We start from the raw sequence: 18700 nt of genomic DNA, 5'->3' as shown, positions 1-18700 counted from the left end.
CTCTCTGCGCACTCGAAATGGATTTTCTGGAGCTAAAAAACTTCAAATGGTGCAGTCTCAATGGCGTTGGAAAGTAGACATCCAGAGCTTTCCAGCAATATATAATAGTTTATACTTTATTCGTGATTAGACGATGTAAACAGGCGCTCAACGCCAGTTCTATGTTGCTGTCTGGAGTCAAACGCCAGAAACACGTCACGAACCGGAGTTGAACGCCCAAAACACGTTACAACTAGGCGTTCAACTCCAAAAGAAGCCTCAGCTCGTGGATAGATCAAGCTCAGCCCAAACATACACCAAGTGGGCCCTGGAAGTGGATTTATGCATGAATTACTTATTCCTATAAACCCTAGTAGCTAGTCTATTGTATTAGACATCTTGGGACGTTTAGTTCTCAGATCATGGGGGCTGGCCATTCAGCCATGCCTGGACCTTTCACTTATGTATTTTCAACGGTGGAGTTTCTACACACCATAGATTAAAGGTGTGGAGCTCTGCTGTACCTCAAGTTTTAATGCAATTACTATTATTTTCTATCCAATTCGATTTATTCCTGTTCTAAGATATTCGTTGCACTTCAACATGATGAATATGATGATCCGTGACACTTATCATCATTCTCACCTATGAACGCGCGTGACTGACAACCACTTCCGTTCTACCTTAGACTGGGCACATATCTCTTGGATTCCTTAATCAGAATCTTCGTGGTATAAGCTAGAATTGATGGCGGCATTCATGGGAATCCGGAAAGTCTAACCTTGTCTGTGGTATTCCGAGTAGGATTCCAAAATTTAATGACTGTGATGAGCTTCAAACTCCTGAAGGCTGGGCGTTAGTGACAGACGCAAAAGAATCATTGGATTCTACTCCAACCTGATTGAGAACCGCCAGATGATTAGCCGTGCTGTGACAGAGCATTTGGACCATTTTCACTGAGAGGATGGGATGTAGCCATTGACAACGGTGATTCCCTACATACAACTTGCCATGGAAAGGAGTAAGAAGGATTGGATGAAAGCAGTAGGAAAGCAGAGATTCAACAGGGACAAGCATCTCCATACGCTTATCTGAAATTCCCACCATTAATTTACATAAGTATTTCTATCCTTTATTATTTAAGCAAGTATCTCTTTATATTTCCCATAACCAATTATTATCCGCCTGACTGAGATTTACAAGATGACCATAGCTTGCTTCATACCAACAATCTCCGTGGGATCGACCCTTACTCACGTAAGGTATTACTTGGACGACCCAGTGCACTTGCTGGTTAGTTGTGCGGAGTTGTGGCTAAGTGTAATTCACGTGTGAGAGCTACCAAATTATTGGAGCCATTGTTGATGATCACAAATCCGTCACCAGTAATTAATTGTTATCCATCCAATAATACAAAATGAAATGGGATCTTCAATATGAACTTTACTTCCAAATACATCTTAGGGAATCTAGTTTCAAAATATCTTAAAACTTCTTTTATAGATTCTACCTCATTTGGCCACCATAGCATAACCACTCTCTTACATTAAACATAGGCATACTAAGTCAGAAACATTTGGCAACAGAAAGTTTCAAAAGAAAGCACTCACTTTTTGACATACCTCCTTATTTGTGAACCGTAAAATCCAACTCAATATTCTTGGGACAACATCAATCAAGGTTTTCCAAACATCACTTTCATTTACTGCAATGTTCACATGCAGAGGAATTAATACTCCCCATGAAGTATTTGAGTGGAAAATCTCAGTAACTGCGTCAAATAAAATTTCCTCCTGATATATTCCACACTTGAGGTGCATAATGTAATACATGATACATATATAGACACAATACTACAAATTCACACCTCCACAAGCATACAGACTCTCAATGTTCCTAAGTAATACCACTTCTATGTAACCTTCCAAGAAGTCAATAGATGGATTGTCTTCTGTGAGCCCAACCTACACCAATGAACCAAAAAGCATCACTCAAAGAAGAAATATAAATGTGAAGAAGAAAAAAAAGAACCAGAATCTTTATAACTTAATCATTAGGATGAGAAAATAGATAAATAAAAATGATACAATATGAATTTTAGAGACCTGAAAAATTTGGTGAAGCAAGGTTCCAGTCAATGCTGCAGTAGAGTACTCATTGCATTTTAGCCTCTCATCTAAGACAGTTCTCCTAAGACAACCAAAACTGCCAGCAACCTGGAAGTTAGCAATAAACACAAATATGAGCAAGCACATAAATATTTCTCTGAATATAGGGGCATTCACCTCAGATAATTAAAATTGAAAGGGCTTTAAATACGCCATAGGATAAAATAAACAAATAAATACACCAAAAAAATTGAACATGAAAATAAATTGATAGAATTTTGTAAGATTAAATGAAGTGCAATGGAGATATCTGCTTCAACAAACAACTTCAAAGAATTTGTATAGAAAAATTATTATTATTATTATTAGATTAGAGAAGAGAGACTATAATGTGAACGATGAGTCAACCGGACATCCTTTACTCTCTTTAAAATTGGAGATGAACCCAGAATCACCAGGTTCAGTTAACAACAAACCCTGCTCCTAAGTTTGGAAAAGTATAAACAAATGAACCTTGTAGACTATTGCATTTCTTAATAAGAACTAAACTAACTAATGACTAGAAAACTAAACAAAGTCATAAAGTTTACGATAACCACATCACTGACTAGTGATTATCAATTTATCATATAAATCCACCATAATTCACGACCCATAATATAAGAATCAATAATTTCTTATATGAAGGAAGATCTTGTAACATGAGAGCTACTTAATTGGAGATTGTAAAACACCAAATAAATTTTGACTAAATAATAATATGGCATAGTAAATTTAGGAGGAAATCAAAAGATAACTACCCTTGTTCCAGACAGCAGAATGTCTGGGTGCACAATCAAAAAATTATTTTTATGGCCTATATCACAACTTCAGAGTAGCTCAGAGTAATTGGATTGGTGTCAAAATCCACACTTCATTCTGGATTTATCCTTTTCAAGACTAATTTACTCATTGAAGGTAGAGCTTTTGCAGAAGCCTTGGGAGTTGGTGAAGTAAGCAATTCGTCAACCTTGTCATTTTTATCCCAAAAAGTCTACAAACTTCATTGTTATGACACAACCTCACTTAGTATTTAATTAAAAGAAAATGCTTCTCATAAACATGCCTTATCTTCTGAGCAGCTACAAAATGGCAATAAGTTGAGTCTTGAAGAGTCGGCCAACGCTTTAATGACATTCAGCACATGTTTAGAAACAGCTTGGGGCTGGATAATAAAACTATTTGATACCTGGGTGGTGCCAAAATTTTTCACTAGTAACCTTCCATATAAGGCATTCAACAGATGTGTCTTGGGGCTGGATGCTGACAGGAGTCTGCTTCTTCATAGGAGCATGTTTTTTGTTTCCTATCTTGACATCATTGGAGTTGGAGCTTTGACCCGTCTGTCCCAACTTCCTACTTGAACCAAGTACATTCTTCTGCTGTCTTGAATCTTGAACCAAGTACATTTTTCCAAAGCATTGCCTCTAGCCTAAAATGAAAGAAGAACTCTATTAAGATAAAAACAACTATAAAATACTACACAAAATGAACCACTCTCTATGTGACGTTAAGATGAGTAAGTTCAGTGCAGAATGAGTCAAACTTAAAGCTGATATCAAAATCTCTATTCTGAAATTCTATATTTTGTTTCTGGTAACTGTCTCAAGAACAAAAATCAGAGATAAAAATACACTGATTCCAAACTTGAACCACTCTCACAAGCCAAGAAAGGATAAAAGAAAACACAGCTGATTAAGTTTAAAGCACACCTTATCAAACACAAGCTTATCAAACAAAGGTACTGCTTTGTATTGTGGAAGACCCTTCTCTAGATTTCTCAACTTACTGTTGTTAGAGTCAAGATTAGTTTACATATGAATTGGTAATTAAAACTGTCAAAGAGATTAATTAGTGATAAAAAATACTAGTTATATGCATAATAAAATAATGGTAGTTTGGAATATATATATTAGCTAGTGATAAAACATACTAGTTATATGCATAATGAAACAATGTGGCAGAAACAGGTTGAATATGGTGGGAGGTATGAAACATGCTAAAATGGTAAAGAGTACAGTTCTGAAACCAGATTGCTAATGGACACACACGTTAGAATGCTAATAATAAAACATTTTTGCTGATTTTTTGCAACCAATTTTGCTATGCAATGAAACCATACACTTACCATCAAACTGCTCAAAGAGATCCTTGCTGTTCTTTGCCACATCTTCTTCTGCTGTAATACGAGCAAAATTGATCTCCATGCCATGTTGCTCATTGCTATTAGAAGCATTAATGTACACAAGTGATTGATATTGCATCAGTTGATCACAAAAGTATTAGTTTAAGAGCAGATTACGACTGAATGAAGTACATTTTCAATAAGCATGGGCATTACTAACAGTTATTCTCAGTTTCTCATGATCAATTCACTAGATACCTGATTAGTGACACTGCTGCAGAAATATGTTTGGACTCTTTCTCATTTATAGCCTCATGAGTCCTCTTAATATGCTCTAAAGCTGATCCAGTGGTACTTACACTACAGATATAAAACATTTTTCACATACCATAGATAAAGCCAGCTAAATCCCTGTATCTAATATGCCTTGTTCCACCAAATTCATGGAGCTTAACAAGAAGAGCATTGGCGTAGAGGGAAATTGCAGTTGCAAGAATCAATAGACAACGGTTCCTTAATCAGATGCTGTGCTGCAGATTTGACTTGATATTCAACAATCCTGTCAATCAACAATTATATAATAAAGTTACACACTAGTATCACATGAATCACATGAATCACACAAAATATTGCATTTAGGTCAAAAAAGCTTTCGATTGCAGAAAAAAATTCATCAAAATCAGAGTAAGTCCATAGATTCACGAAGCACAAAAGCAGATTATGATAAACCTAGCTAAAACTGGCGCAGAAAAATTAAGCCCTAAGGTTTATCACGAAGAATAGAATCACAAAATCAGGATATATATACCTAAAATTTGAGATGGTTACGAGAAGAACCAAGAGACCGAGTTGTTGAGATTAGATGGAAGAGGCGCTAGAGGGAGCAGATGCGATGAGAGCGGCGGTGAAGAGAGCTCTGCGACGATGGAGTAGACACAACGAGAGCAGTGACAAAGGGAGCTCGTGTGACGCAAGGGATGACAGAGAGAAATTGTGCGATGCCAGCGGTGGCAGAACCGGCAGCGGCGGAAGCAGCTCATGCGACAGAGAGAAAAAGCAACTGTACGACGGCGGAAAGAGGAAGAAGCACATAAAGGTAGGTAGGAGTTGGCAGCTGTGTTTATTTATGAATGGATTTCGGGAGAAAGAGGATAGATTAGGTCAAAGTTAAAATTTTCAGACGGAAAATTTTAAATTACAGACGGATTTTCCATCTGTAATAATTTAATAAAACGCAGTATTTTATCTATTTAATTATAGACGGATTTTTCGTTTGTAATCATTTTCTACGAAAAAAATTAATTTTACCGACAGAATTATCGACAGATTCTGTTTTCCGTCTGTAATTTATGCTAATTCATTTTTTTCGACAAAAAAATCCCTCTGAAATTCCGTCTGTATTTCCGTGGGATAAAATTCGTCGAAAATATCCGTCTGTAATAACTAATTTTCTAGTAGTGAATAATTGTTAGTATGTAATATTAAATTGCTTAGAACTTGTTTATTAGAATTATTAGAATGTCTAAACTTCAAGTAGTAGTTAGAATATTGATTTAGGAGTAGTAGTGTGTTAAAAGATTGTTAGTGATATTAAACCGTTTAGAACCTGAATATTATAATTATTAGAATCTTTAAACCTCGAATAGTAGTTAGAGTATTGATATAGGGATAGTAGTGAGTTAGAGTATTGAAATCACAAATGCATGTTGGATAAGGGGTAACTAAATATGTTGACAAGTAGATTTAACAGGTTTAGTTAGAGTTTGTGAGTTTTTATTGTTAGAAGTTTAACGAAGTTAGAAATTTTGTGGAGTTTGATTTAATTTAACTGAAGTTAATTTTGGATTTTAGATTTTGGATTATGTAAGTAGCAGAAGATTAGCTAAGAATCTAGAATGATTTAATTTATTTAAAAAAATTGAATTATCAAATATTAGATTAACGAGGCACTACAATTGTAGGTATATAATAAAGAGTTTAGCTTAATGCTGTAAATAGTAGGTTAACTATGTTTTATTAGAATTTAATGTAATTCTGGTTAAAGTATTTTTTGATTAAAATTATCTGTTTTAGGTGATTATTGTATTCTAGAGTATTATGATTTTAAGAGAATTTTTTCATTATCATGAGGCCCACCGTTGTATCACGAGCATGAGAAGGCAGCATAGTATGCCATTAGACGATAGGATTATAGCAATCACAACGAGCAGTGTACCACTGTATTTACCATACAAGTGGATTCCATTGATGAGCGGATATTTTATACGTTTTTTGGCATCATTTTTATATAGTTTTTAGTATGTTTTATTTAATTTTTATTAAGTTTTTATAGGTTTTAGTGTTAAATTCACATTTTTGGATTCTACTTTGACTTTGTGTGTTTTTATGCAATTTCAAGTATTTTCTGGCTAAAATCGAAAAGCTGGAGCAAAAGTCTAATTCAGAGACAGAGAAAGTACTGCAGATGCTATCTGGATCTGACCACCTTGCACTCAGAAGAGCTTTTCTAGAGCTACAGAAGTCCAAATGAAGCATTCTGAACGGCTATGGAAAGTTGACTTCCAGAGATTTCCATCAATGTATAATGGTCTATACTTTGCTTCAGATTAGAAGGCCCAAAACTGGCGTCCAACGCCAGCCTCCTGTCCTCTTCCAGGCGTCCAGCGCCCAAAGGAGAATACCCAGCATCTAAACACCCAAAGGGGGTTCAACGCCCTAGAGGTCCCCTAGCATGTGAATTTCATCAAAACTCAGCCCAAACACTCACCAAGTAGGCCCCAGAAGTAGATTTTAGCATTAAAAAGACTGTTCTACTCTTACTAGTCATTAGTTTAGTATTTAAAGTAGAAGATCACTCTTTGTTATGGATCTTCAGCCACTTTTACGCCATATTCGAGTTTACCATATTGTATTTTCCTTTTAGTATGAGTTTCTAAACCTCCTAGGTTGAGGGGAAGAGCCCTGTTGAGTCCTATGAATTAATAAAAGTATTACTGTTTTCCTTCAATCCGTGTTTGATCCATTCTAAAATGTATATTTTCAACATGGTGAATAGGATGATCAGCGATATTCAGCTCTATTCATCATACTAACACTGCGTGCCTGACAAACACCCGTGCCTACATGGGTTCATGTGAATACGTGGCTGGAAAGCGCGAACCGCCATCTATGCTTATACATCTCTCAGACGGCTAATCCACGACTTCGATGGGGACTTCTCGAGACACCAGTTCAGCCAATTTCTGGGGAGATTAGGGTCTCCATGGTAGAGGCTAGAACCCAAAGAAGCAGCATCCTCTGATCCAGAAGATTCGACATTGTCTGTGGCGTTTTGAGTAGGATCACCAAAGAGAATGAACTACTAGAGCTTCACCCTCGTTCAGATTGGATGACCGCGGCCATACGGCGTTTGATCTGTAGTAGAGGAGATTAATGACTGCGGCCATACAGCATTGATCACATACAACCTGCCAAAGAAGAAATCATTCACAAGCAAAGGAGACAGTAATACCAGAGTTAATTCAGAAAGACAAAGCAACTCCAATCCGTAACTATCTTCCTATCCCTGTGTATAATTTAATTCACAAAGTATTTTATACACTATTCCTTTAAGGCAATTAAGCCTCAATCCAAAACTCTTCTATCCGCTTGACTAAGACTTGCAAGATAACCATAGCTTGCTTCAAACCACAATCCTTGTGGGATTGACCCTGACTCGCTCAGGTATTACTTGGACGACCCAATGCACTTGCTGGTACAGTTGTACGAAAATGTGGGGATTTGTGCACCAAGTTTTTGGCACTGTTGTTAGGGATTGTTCGAGTTTGGACAACTGACGGATTATCTTGTTCCCTAGATCAGGTATTTTATTTAATTTTCTTTGAGTCTTTTATTTTTATTCTCTTCTTCTTTATTTTTGTAAAATTTTTAAAACTTTTTTTTTCAAAAATATTTTTCTTTTCTTGGTTTAATCTTTGTTCTTGGTTTGAGTTTTACCTGTTTCTTGTTTTCCTTTCCAAAAATTTTAAAACTTTTTCAAAAACCTTTTTCAAAAATTTTTATTTTCAAGAATCCTTAGCTTTCTTTATTAAGCCTTGTTTTTGTTTGAGTCTTTTGTTCTTGTTCTTGTTGAATTTTTTGATTTCTTTCTGTCTTTCTTTCAAAAAAAATTCTAAAAAAATAGTTTCTTTGGTTAAATCTTGTGTCAAATCTTAAAGTTTGGTGTCTTTTGCATATTCTTGTGTCCTTTGAATTTCTTGAGTTTTGTTCTTGGTGTTCTTCTTGATCTTCAAAGTGTTCTTATTTTTCTTTGTGTTTTGATCTTAAAATTTTTAAGTTTGGTGTTCCTTTGTGTTTTTTCCTCCAATTTTCGTACACTAGGTCCATTTAGATCTAAAAATTTTTAAGTTTGGTGTCTTTTTGTTATTTTTCTCTTTCCTCATTAAATTCAAAATAAAAAATATATCTTTTCTTATCTTTTTAATTAATTTTTTAAAATCATCATAAAAAAATTCATGTTTTAATTTCAAAATTTTTATCTTATCTTAGTTTTAAAAAATCAAAATTTAAATCTTTTTAAAATCAAATCTTTTCAAAAATCTTATCTTTTTCAAAATCTTATCTTATCTTTTTATCTTTCTTCCAAAATTCAAAAATTTTATCTTATCTTATTTCAAAATTCAAGTTTTCAAAATTTTAAAATTAAACCTTTTCAAAAATCATTTTTTTTTTCAAATCTCTATCTTATCTTGTTGACTTTTTCAAAAAAATTCAAAATTTAAAATTTTAAAAATCAAAATTTCAAATTTCAAATTCAAATTTCAATTTTAATTTTCAAAATTTAAATTTTAATTTTCAAATTTCAAATCTTATCTAACCTTATATCTTATCTTATTTTCAAATCTTTCTTAATTAATCACTTACTTTCTGTCTCTTCTTTTTCAAAACTTCCTAACTAATTCCTCTCTCATCTAATTTCCAAAAATTCTTCTCCTTCTTCTCTTCTCTATTTTCGAAATTCATAATTAAAGTTTCAATTCTTTTTAATTGATCAACCTTAATTTTTGAAATAAATAAATAAATAAAATATAAACAAAAATATTTTAATTCTTGTTTATCTTTTCTTCTTCTTTCTCTTCTTCTACCTTTCTTCATCATGAACCCAAATGGGAATGAAGAGTTCAGAAGAACTCTGGGTTCCTATACAAATCCCACTACTGACTTCTATGGAAGAAGTATTAGCATACCTCACATCAGAGCAAGTAGCTTTGAACTAAACCCTCAACTCATTACTCTAGTACAGCAAAATTGCAAGTACTCTGGACTTCCACAGAAAGACCCCACTGAGTTCTTAGCAGATTTCTTAAAAATGGCTGATACAGTACACAGTGAGGGAGTAGACCAAGATGTCTACAGACTATTACTATTTCCTTTTGCTGTAAAGGACCAAGCAAAGAGGTGGCTGGATAACCATCCTAAAGCGAGCTTGAAAACCTGGAAACAGTTAGTAGACAAGTTTTTAAATCAATACTTTCCTCCAAGAAAGATGACCCAGCTGAGGCTGGACATCTAAGGCTTCAGACAAGGAGATAATGAATCTCTTTATGATGCCTGGGAAAGGTATAGAAGGATGCTAAGCAAATGTCCCACTGAAATGTTTTCAGAATGGGTATAGTTAGATATCTTCTACTATGGACTTTCAGACATGGCTAGAATGTCTTTGGACCACTCTGCTGGTGGTTCCATACACATGAGAAAGACCATTGAAGAGGCTTAAGAGCTTATTGAGACAGTTGCCAGTAATCAGCATCTGTACTCATCTACTGAGACTTCTACAAAAGGAGAGGCTTAAGAGCTTACCATTGGATGATTTTAATATTTTTTAATATTAATTGTTGATTATTTTTTCGTAAATAATTGTATTATAATTCTATGTTAGTTCATAATTGATTAACGAATAATATTCATGAAGCTATGTTACTCTAAATTTTATATTTTACAGATATTTTATTTAAATGTAATTTTTTAAACATAAAAATGTATTATTTTTAATAATATCATAGTTTTACTTTTTTTAAAATTCTAAATGAATATTTTATTGAATACTAATTAAAATCATCCTTCCATTTGCTTTTACTAATCTATTATCTAACTATTATATAAAATTAAAATCATATTAATGAATTTAATATTAAAGTTAATTTAACTTTTTATTTAGAGTGTTTTTCAATTTTTTTAATCTAATCAACCAAAACTATTTAATTATAAATAGTCACTTCTATCTTATTTTATATTATTAACTAATAACTAATTAAAATTACTAAAATTTAATAATACAATTCTATTTTATATTGTTATATTTAGTCCACTTCATCTAAACTATATAATAATCACTTTAATTTTTATATTTTATAATGTAATACTACATACATTAATACCAAAATAACATAGTAAATTATTATGTTTTAATATTAAATATAAAATTAATACGTACAAAAATTTTCAAGTTTTTAAATCAATACGGATCATTGTAAGCAACAACAATTTTTATTTATGGCATAAACAAAATCAATACGGATCATTGTGAGTAACAACAATGCTTACATTTAATAATAGAGTCGACGCTTTTGAGAGTGTTTTCTAATTTTTTTAACTCATTAAATATAATTCATTATGATGAATTAATTATATCAACTAATTAATTTGATTAGATATTTAAGTATCACACAATTTAAAATTATGTGTATCAATTAATTGATTTGATTTTTATGATATATAAATTTAAGGAATAATTTAAAATAAGATAATTTATTACTTATTTAAATTGAATAAAATAAATACAAATTAATTTAGTTAGAAGTTTACTATTTTCTAATCTTCTATACATAAAAATAATAGAACAAAATTATAAAAATAATTTTTTTATCACTTTTTCTATTTTAATTTTAATTTTGTTTTTTTTTTCTTTTCTTTACGTGTAATTTTATTTTACGTTAATTTTGTTTATTTAAAAACAAAATATACTCATATTAATTCTATCATATAATAATATATTTTTCTCCTGTGTTAATCGAAGAATTTCAATAGTCATCAATTGCATCTAATGGAATGACTGAAAAGTGAGAACTACAAGAAGTTAAACCCAGATTCAAAATGCTGAAACAAAGCAAAGAAAACATTGAATATCTGATTAGAAAAAAATATATAATAATGAGAAATATACTAAACTTGGGTTTTTTTCATACTAATGAAAGTGAGGTGTCAATTTCTGATGAATTCATTTTTTCTCCAAAATGAAAGCACTATTCTCTCTTTTAAATTTATTTTAGAAAAATATATTTATTATAATCATATTACAATTACATTACAATTAGCATTTAATGAATAATGCATGATTATACTAATTTAGAAAAATATCTTTATTATAATTATATAAAATTAATAAATAATACATTATCAAGTATCAACTAATAAAAGTGAGGTGTCAATTTCTCATGAATTTATTTTTTCTCCAAAATGAAAGCACTATTCTCTCTTCTAAATTTATTTTAGAAAAATATCTTTATTATAATTATATTATAATATTACATTTATATTACAATTAACATTTAATGAATAATGTATAATTATACTAATTTAGAAAAATATCTTTATTATAATTATATAAAATTAATATTTAATGTATTATTAAACTAATCTTAATTTTTTTGTATACTTTTTTTAAAGTTTAAGCTGTCAGTAAATTGAATTAAGAATATATAAAATGTCTTTCAAAGACCAAGTTATGTTTTGATATTCAAGTTTTTTACATGGGGTAAATTGCAAAATCTTGATTAATGATATTAAATCCAAGGTTTGTTGTTTTAGATTGCTGAAGATCTGAACATAGTGATGAGCATACAAAGAAAATTCAGCTACCTTCAAAGCATACCAGGTGTGTTTGCAATTCAAAGACCATCATACTTACCCATCCAACAACAAAATCCATACATTGCAAAATCCAATTTCCAAATCATGGACTCCAATAATGACATGCCTCTCTCAAACTACAACATGGTGATCAACCAAATTGGATCAATTAATAATAATAATAATAATAATAATAATAATAATAATAATAATAATAATAATAATAATAATAATAATAATAATAATAGATATCAATAATTAAATGCTAAAATAATTGCCAAACATTGTCTACCTAACTTCAATTAATTAACAAATTTAATTTTAGTTGTTATGCTTTATTTTCTACATATAATTATGTTAATTGTCCATCATTATACATCAAATTAGTATTCAATACATAATTATATTAATTGTCAATATTTTTTATAATTATACATCAAATCAGCATTTAATACATAGTTATGTTAATTGTCAATCATTTTAATTTTTAATTATTATAATATAATTTTAAATTAATCGTAATTTTCGGCAAGTTGATATATATTAATATCTACCTTAAAAAATTAAAAAAATCTATGATTCTAATTATGATAAAAATGTATATGATATGATAATGGCTTATTCAATCACGGCAAATATATGATGTATAACATAAACAATAATAAATTAACTCAATAATAACTAATTTATATAATTATTTTTGTTCTAATAAAGGCTATATATAGTCTTTTTTTTGTGGTTCGTGAGTCTAGATCTAAGAGTCAACTTATATTTTAATTTATTATTCTTCCTTGACTACTTCATAGAATAATAATATATTCTTCATTTTTCATCGAAATTGATCCTTTTAAGATATAATTTATAATTTTTTATAGTATTTTTTATATATTCATTTTATTATATTATTCTTTTGATAATTTAATAATTGTTCTTACTCTAACTTATTCTTTTCATCTAATGTTCCAGTGCGATTGTCTCTTGCTGCAATCGTTTACAATATACCACTTCCATCAAATATCATCTTAATTTGTATCCACTAATTCAGGTTCTAATTACATGGATGTAAGCGTCCAACAAAGGGGCAGTAAACTCTATTTTACCCAAGGATGGTTTGATCTACTCACATATTATGACAACCTAATAGAATGTGGGTAAAGTTAGTTTTTTTTGGAGGAGCTCAATTTTTGATTGAGGAATTGTTTTCACGGAGCTTTACAGGCCAAGTTCAAGTTCAATCTCCTCCATGCTTTCTACGTCTGCACGAATCAAAGATAGTGTTATTTAATAGCTTTATAAGTGCTAATAGCTTCTATATTTAATTTGTTTTACGGTGTGATGAAATTTATTGTTCAATCAAGAATTATTTGACAAAGATGTTTGAAAATGAACTGATAAAGAGAAATGTCTATATCTTCTCAGATTTTCTGATTGAGGAATCAAGTGGAATTTATCTTCTGACTACACACATGTGTAGAATAACTTTCAAGGAGTCACATATAGTAAATATGGTCGATGATCGTAAAATTATATACTAACATTGATATAATATTGTTTCAGGTATATGTTTTGCAGGTATCAAAGGAAAGTGTTGAGTTATTTTTTTAATGTGTTTAAATTATTTATTGTTTATTGGAGAACTTTGTGCATTGGAATTCTCTAATAATCTATTGTTCATTTTGAGCTGATTTTAATATGTCCTTACTTGACAGTAAAATAACATATAAAAACTTTTTAGTGAGTTTAAGTATTATTAGATTATTTATGGTCAATATTGAGTATATATGTTTGATTTATTGGAGAAAGTAGATTACTAAAACCAATTAATAACTATTAGAGTTAATACACTTAACACTAAATTAAGAAAAAATAAACAATACATAACATCTTACCTTTTTATTAATCAAATTATTATAATTCAAATTAATTTTAACAAAACAACTTAAAATTATAATTTCAATCTTATCACGTGTATGGCACGGGTTATTACACTTGTATATTAATCATAATCACAAATTATGCGATTTCAACTTAAATGACTTATATAACGGTGATCTCATTTATTGTTATAAATGCTAAATTGAATAAGTCGTAATCATTATTTATTTGGAATTAAATGAGAATAAAACCAGATATTATCTTTTGGACTTTTAGATATATTATCTTTTTGGACTTTAAATGCTATTTTTATTTAGGATTTAGGGTTTAATGGGTGTCATGCTCAAATATAAATAGTGACTTTAGAGTTTCGATCTCCAATACATCAAAGTCGTCTTTGTTGCCCTTTTTTCATCAAAAGAGTCACAATTCAGCCATATTAGGAATATAGAAAACTTTGGTTGGGAAAAAAAACACAAAATCCAAACTCTTTCAATCATGATTCATGTTTATAAGTTCAAGTATGCTTCCGCATTCAAGTACCTTATCATGAAATTTAGGCAATAATATAAACATGTTGATAATATAATATTTAAAGAAGTGTTACATATACAAATTATTTTAGTTTACAAGTCATACAAGTTGGTCAAACCCAACAAAAAGGACGCTCACCCATACGAGTGTGTCAACACATGCGCTACTCAACGGTTTTCATAGCACGCTTTGTGTTCCTCCTCCTCCTCCTCCTCCTCCTCCTCTTTTTTTTTGTGCTTCTTCTCCTTTTTCTTCACATATTTTATCTTCATCGTCATTTTTTTATTACTATTGTTGTTGCTGTATTTTTTTCTCCTTCTTTTTCTATTGATTTTGTAACCAAATATCAATTTGCTACTAATTTTATCATAAATCAACTAGTAAAATGTAATTCAAAAACATAAAAATTAAAAACAAGATTGATCATGCAATTATTGAAATCAAATTAAATTTTTGGATCATCATTAATCAGGAAAAAAAGACCCTTGATATCACTTAATTTCGAATATTTTATTTCTTATAAGATCTATTAACATTACCTTTTACCATTGTTCTGAAAATCAGACAGGACCGGCCAGTTTGACTGAATTAACCGGAAATCAATCATCTGACAGGTCCAGTTGAGCTACAAAACAACTCTGCAAAAAATTGGTTAAAAAACTGGCCAAATTGATAGTTAACCAGTAAACCGGATAAACTGGACCCATTTTTTAAAGAACCGGTTCTCTTTTCAAGCCCAAATGCAACGTCGTTTTGGTCCCTTCTATATATAAGAAAGGAAAACGGGAGAGACAGAGCTCCCCTTTCTTCCTCACGCAAAATCCCTAATTCCTCGTTTGAATAACCTAACCCTATTAGAGATTCAGAGGAGCACCCAGCCACGCCCCCACGCACCATCAGCCCCGACGTCAATGTGGTTGTTGCCATCCTTGTCTTCTCCTCTCAAAAGTATATTCTTCTCCTTGCGTCGCCTTGTTCTCCTAGCGTTGCCCTATTCTCCTCGCCCTGTCTCTGTTGGCAGCCCTGTTCTCCTCGCCGTCGCGAGCGTGTCTATTTGGCTGTCTTCTCTTCGCAAGTCACATCCGTTTCACTACTTGGTCATCATCTCCGATAAGCACTCATTTACTCCTCTTTGAGTTGCGCTTTTTTTCTTGTTAATTTTTTAGATTATTGTTATATATATTCTAATTTCTGAGTTAATTACATGAATTGAATTAATTGTATGGACATTGGATTCTGAATCAATTTCATGGATATTGGAATTTCATATTCTCTTCTCAAGTCTTTATTGTTTCAAGTTGGTTAATTGGATTTCTTAGCCCCTTTTGAATTTTGAATTTTTTGACTACTTAGCAATTTCATCTTTGTTTATTTAATCTTTTTTTAGTGATTTCTTGAAATTTTAAGATTGATTTTTTTCTGAGTTATTGATTCTGGGTTATGGGTTATGGTGCAATGTTTCAATCATTGTTTATGTTGTTGTTATAGTTTTATTATTATTTTTATGAAATTGGAATAACTGGTGTAGTCTCATATGCATTTTGATTTTTGTTAGTTATAAATGTTGATTTTTAAAATTTTTGAATTTTTAATGGATAATTTATTATAAAAAATTATAAAATTTTAAATTTTATCAATTTAAAAAGTTTTAAAATTAAATATTTAAAAGTATATATTAAATTTTTAATAATTTTGTTTTATATTTAGTTAAACCAGTTGAACCTTAGTTGAACCTCTAAACTATTGAATCAGTTGCTCTACTGGTTCATTGACCGATCCGGTTATTGCAACCTTGCCTTTTACTAATATTCAGAATTCCTACCCAAATAATTAACTTTAATTTTTATAAAACATACCATACGTAATTTTGATTTAACCTTTTATAAAAGAAATACAAGCAAAACTAAAGAGCCTAACATTATTTTTTACCCGCTTTTATATGTATATATTTTGCAAACAACAATACTAAAAACAAAGTTCGTTATCGAGTAGCTCCCAACCCAAATTAATGTGAATTTTGGGTTTACCCCACCGTATTTTTCTTCCCATAAAAATTAACTGTTTAATTTGTTTAGCAAATTATCTTATTTTAATTTTACGAATATTCCTTATTTTCAATTTAGTTATCGTAAAATTTGCCAATTACAGAACCATGTGAGTACTGATCACTGGTACCATAAATTTATTTTTTTGTTGGCTATAAGTTCTAATTTATTTCATGATTTCCAAATTTTGTTTCACTCTAGGCCCATCTTTAGGAAACTAATCTAAATCACACAAAACTTGGCCCAACTCAACTTGGCTCGGCTAACCCGAAAAAATAGCTGGGCTACCCCAACTTTTCATTGCAAGCGGACATCGGCAACATTACCAGCTGGTGTATAAACCTGTTGCAAATCCACCGTGAGCTCCTACTTTTGATGTACACTCATACAGATTCTCATTAAATACAACTTTCTACAAAATTCTATATGTATTTATATGTATTTATAAGATCGAATATAGAATTCTATTTACTCATTTTAAAATTGAGTATCTATTTTTTCTCCTTTTTTATTAGAATTAAAAATTCTGTATTTTACATATCCATTAATTCCTTAGATTTTTAAAATAGTATAAAGTGTTTCGAATTATTGCTATTTAACTTGGATCTATTCTAAAAAAATGGAGACATTTTGAATTTTTTGTTGACATGGATAAAATAAAAAAAATATCTTTTTACAGAAATATAATATGATTTGACGTCAAAATGACAAAATATTAAAAAAATTTAGATTATTATATATACAAAATATCTCATTTTAAATTAGTATAAGTAATCTACTAAAATCTTGATCATTCACATTAATTTATATTAGGTGAATGCTATGGTGCCTTTGAGATTATGCCTAATTTATCAAAAAAGGTAAATAGATAATATTTAATAAATTTTAAATATTTTACCTTTTACTTTAAACATTTTATATTTTATCTTTAAAAGTAAGTTAGGCAATTTAGGCACCATAATAAAAGACACCATAAAACCCACCTTTATATTATATGTTAGCGGTTCAAATCAATGGAATATCACGTTTCGCCCCGTACACTGACGTATGGGAATCGCTTCCTACTTATAATAGAGATAGACTAGTTCTACTATGACTCTGAGTCTATGATTGAGTTTAGATGCATACAAGTGCCTATAATTTTCTCTACAAATAAGCAAATGTCACCTCGTTTAGTTTTGAAATTGACTGACCTTTTAAACAACTTTTGACTGAGTTTATCTCTAATTTTTACCGTGGTAAATTTTTTATATTTTAATTTTTAAACATGCTGAAAGTTGAAACTTTTAATTTGAAGAGAAAAAGCTTTTGTTCAATGATTAATTTATTTGCTTTCGAATTATTATGGAGCACTCCTTGAAGAACACGGTGCTTTATTCTTTGTGTTCTACGTTTTTCATTCTCATCTATGTGACTTGGTGCGTGATAGTAATAGTTATGATTACTAGAATGTTTTGTTCAATGAAAATGTTTTTTTTTAGTAGGAATTAAACATATTCAAGAGGAGAATGAAAATTAAAATCATGATCTTTTGATTCTTAAGAATAAAACTTACCTAAAAATAATATTTTAAACTTTGAACTAATCATAGAAATATAATATTTCCAAAGATCCCTGGAAAAATTTTATTAATCCTCGAACCACATACACCCTTAATGCATACCTAGTTGCATTGATAAAGAAGTGGCAAGACGGCAAAGAGGTAAAGACTTTCACGAAGACGAAGAAATAAAAAAACAAAAACTAAAAAACATTCACACACTGACAGTCACACGTAAAACAACTAGTACAAGAGGAACATGCATGCAAATCCAAGAAGCACCTGGCCAATCTGGTGGCCGAGGCCATGGATGATCTTCTTCGGCGAAGCACCTACCGGTGTGTTCTTCGTTATATGGTTGAGTGCGGGATCGCGTACTTTATCGAGAGCGTCAATCGTGACTTTCTTGCGGTCGGGACTGCTGCCGATGGTTTTACCGAGTTCTTCCAGCGGTGCTGAAAGAGATGAGTCAAGAAGGAGAAAGAAGAATAACAATGTCAGAAGATGTCTCTTCATATTGAGTCTTATTTTATATTTTTGTGGTTTG

The 18700-nt window shown here is 30.8% G+C and overlaps 1 long non-coding RNA gene across 1 annotated transcript; it reads right to left on the bottom strand.

Moving 5' to 3' along the window:
- Window positions 1-1761: 1761 nt before the first annotated feature.
- Window positions 1762-3107, bottom strand: LOC107489017 (uncharacterized). The gene is made up of 3 exons (XR_008009295.1): window positions 2888-3107; window positions 2085-2195; window positions 1762-1943 (listed from the first exon to the last, which is right to left on the bottom strand). It is a non-coding gene; the product is annotated as an uncharacterized LOC107489017 (long non-coding RNA).
- Between the last annotated feature and the right edge of the window lie 15593 nt (window positions 3108-18700).

This window comes from Arachis duranensis, chromosome 5 (genome assembly GCF_000817695.3).
Source record: "Arachis duranensis cultivar V14167 chromosome 5, aradu.V14167.gnm2.J7QH, whole genome shotgun sequence".
NCBI lineage: Eukaryota > Viridiplantae > Streptophyta > Magnoliopsida > Fabales > Fabaceae > Arachis > Arachis duranensis.
The sequence above is the reverse complement of the archived record's forward strand: the minus strand, read 5'-3'. Positions and strand labels throughout refer to the sequence as shown.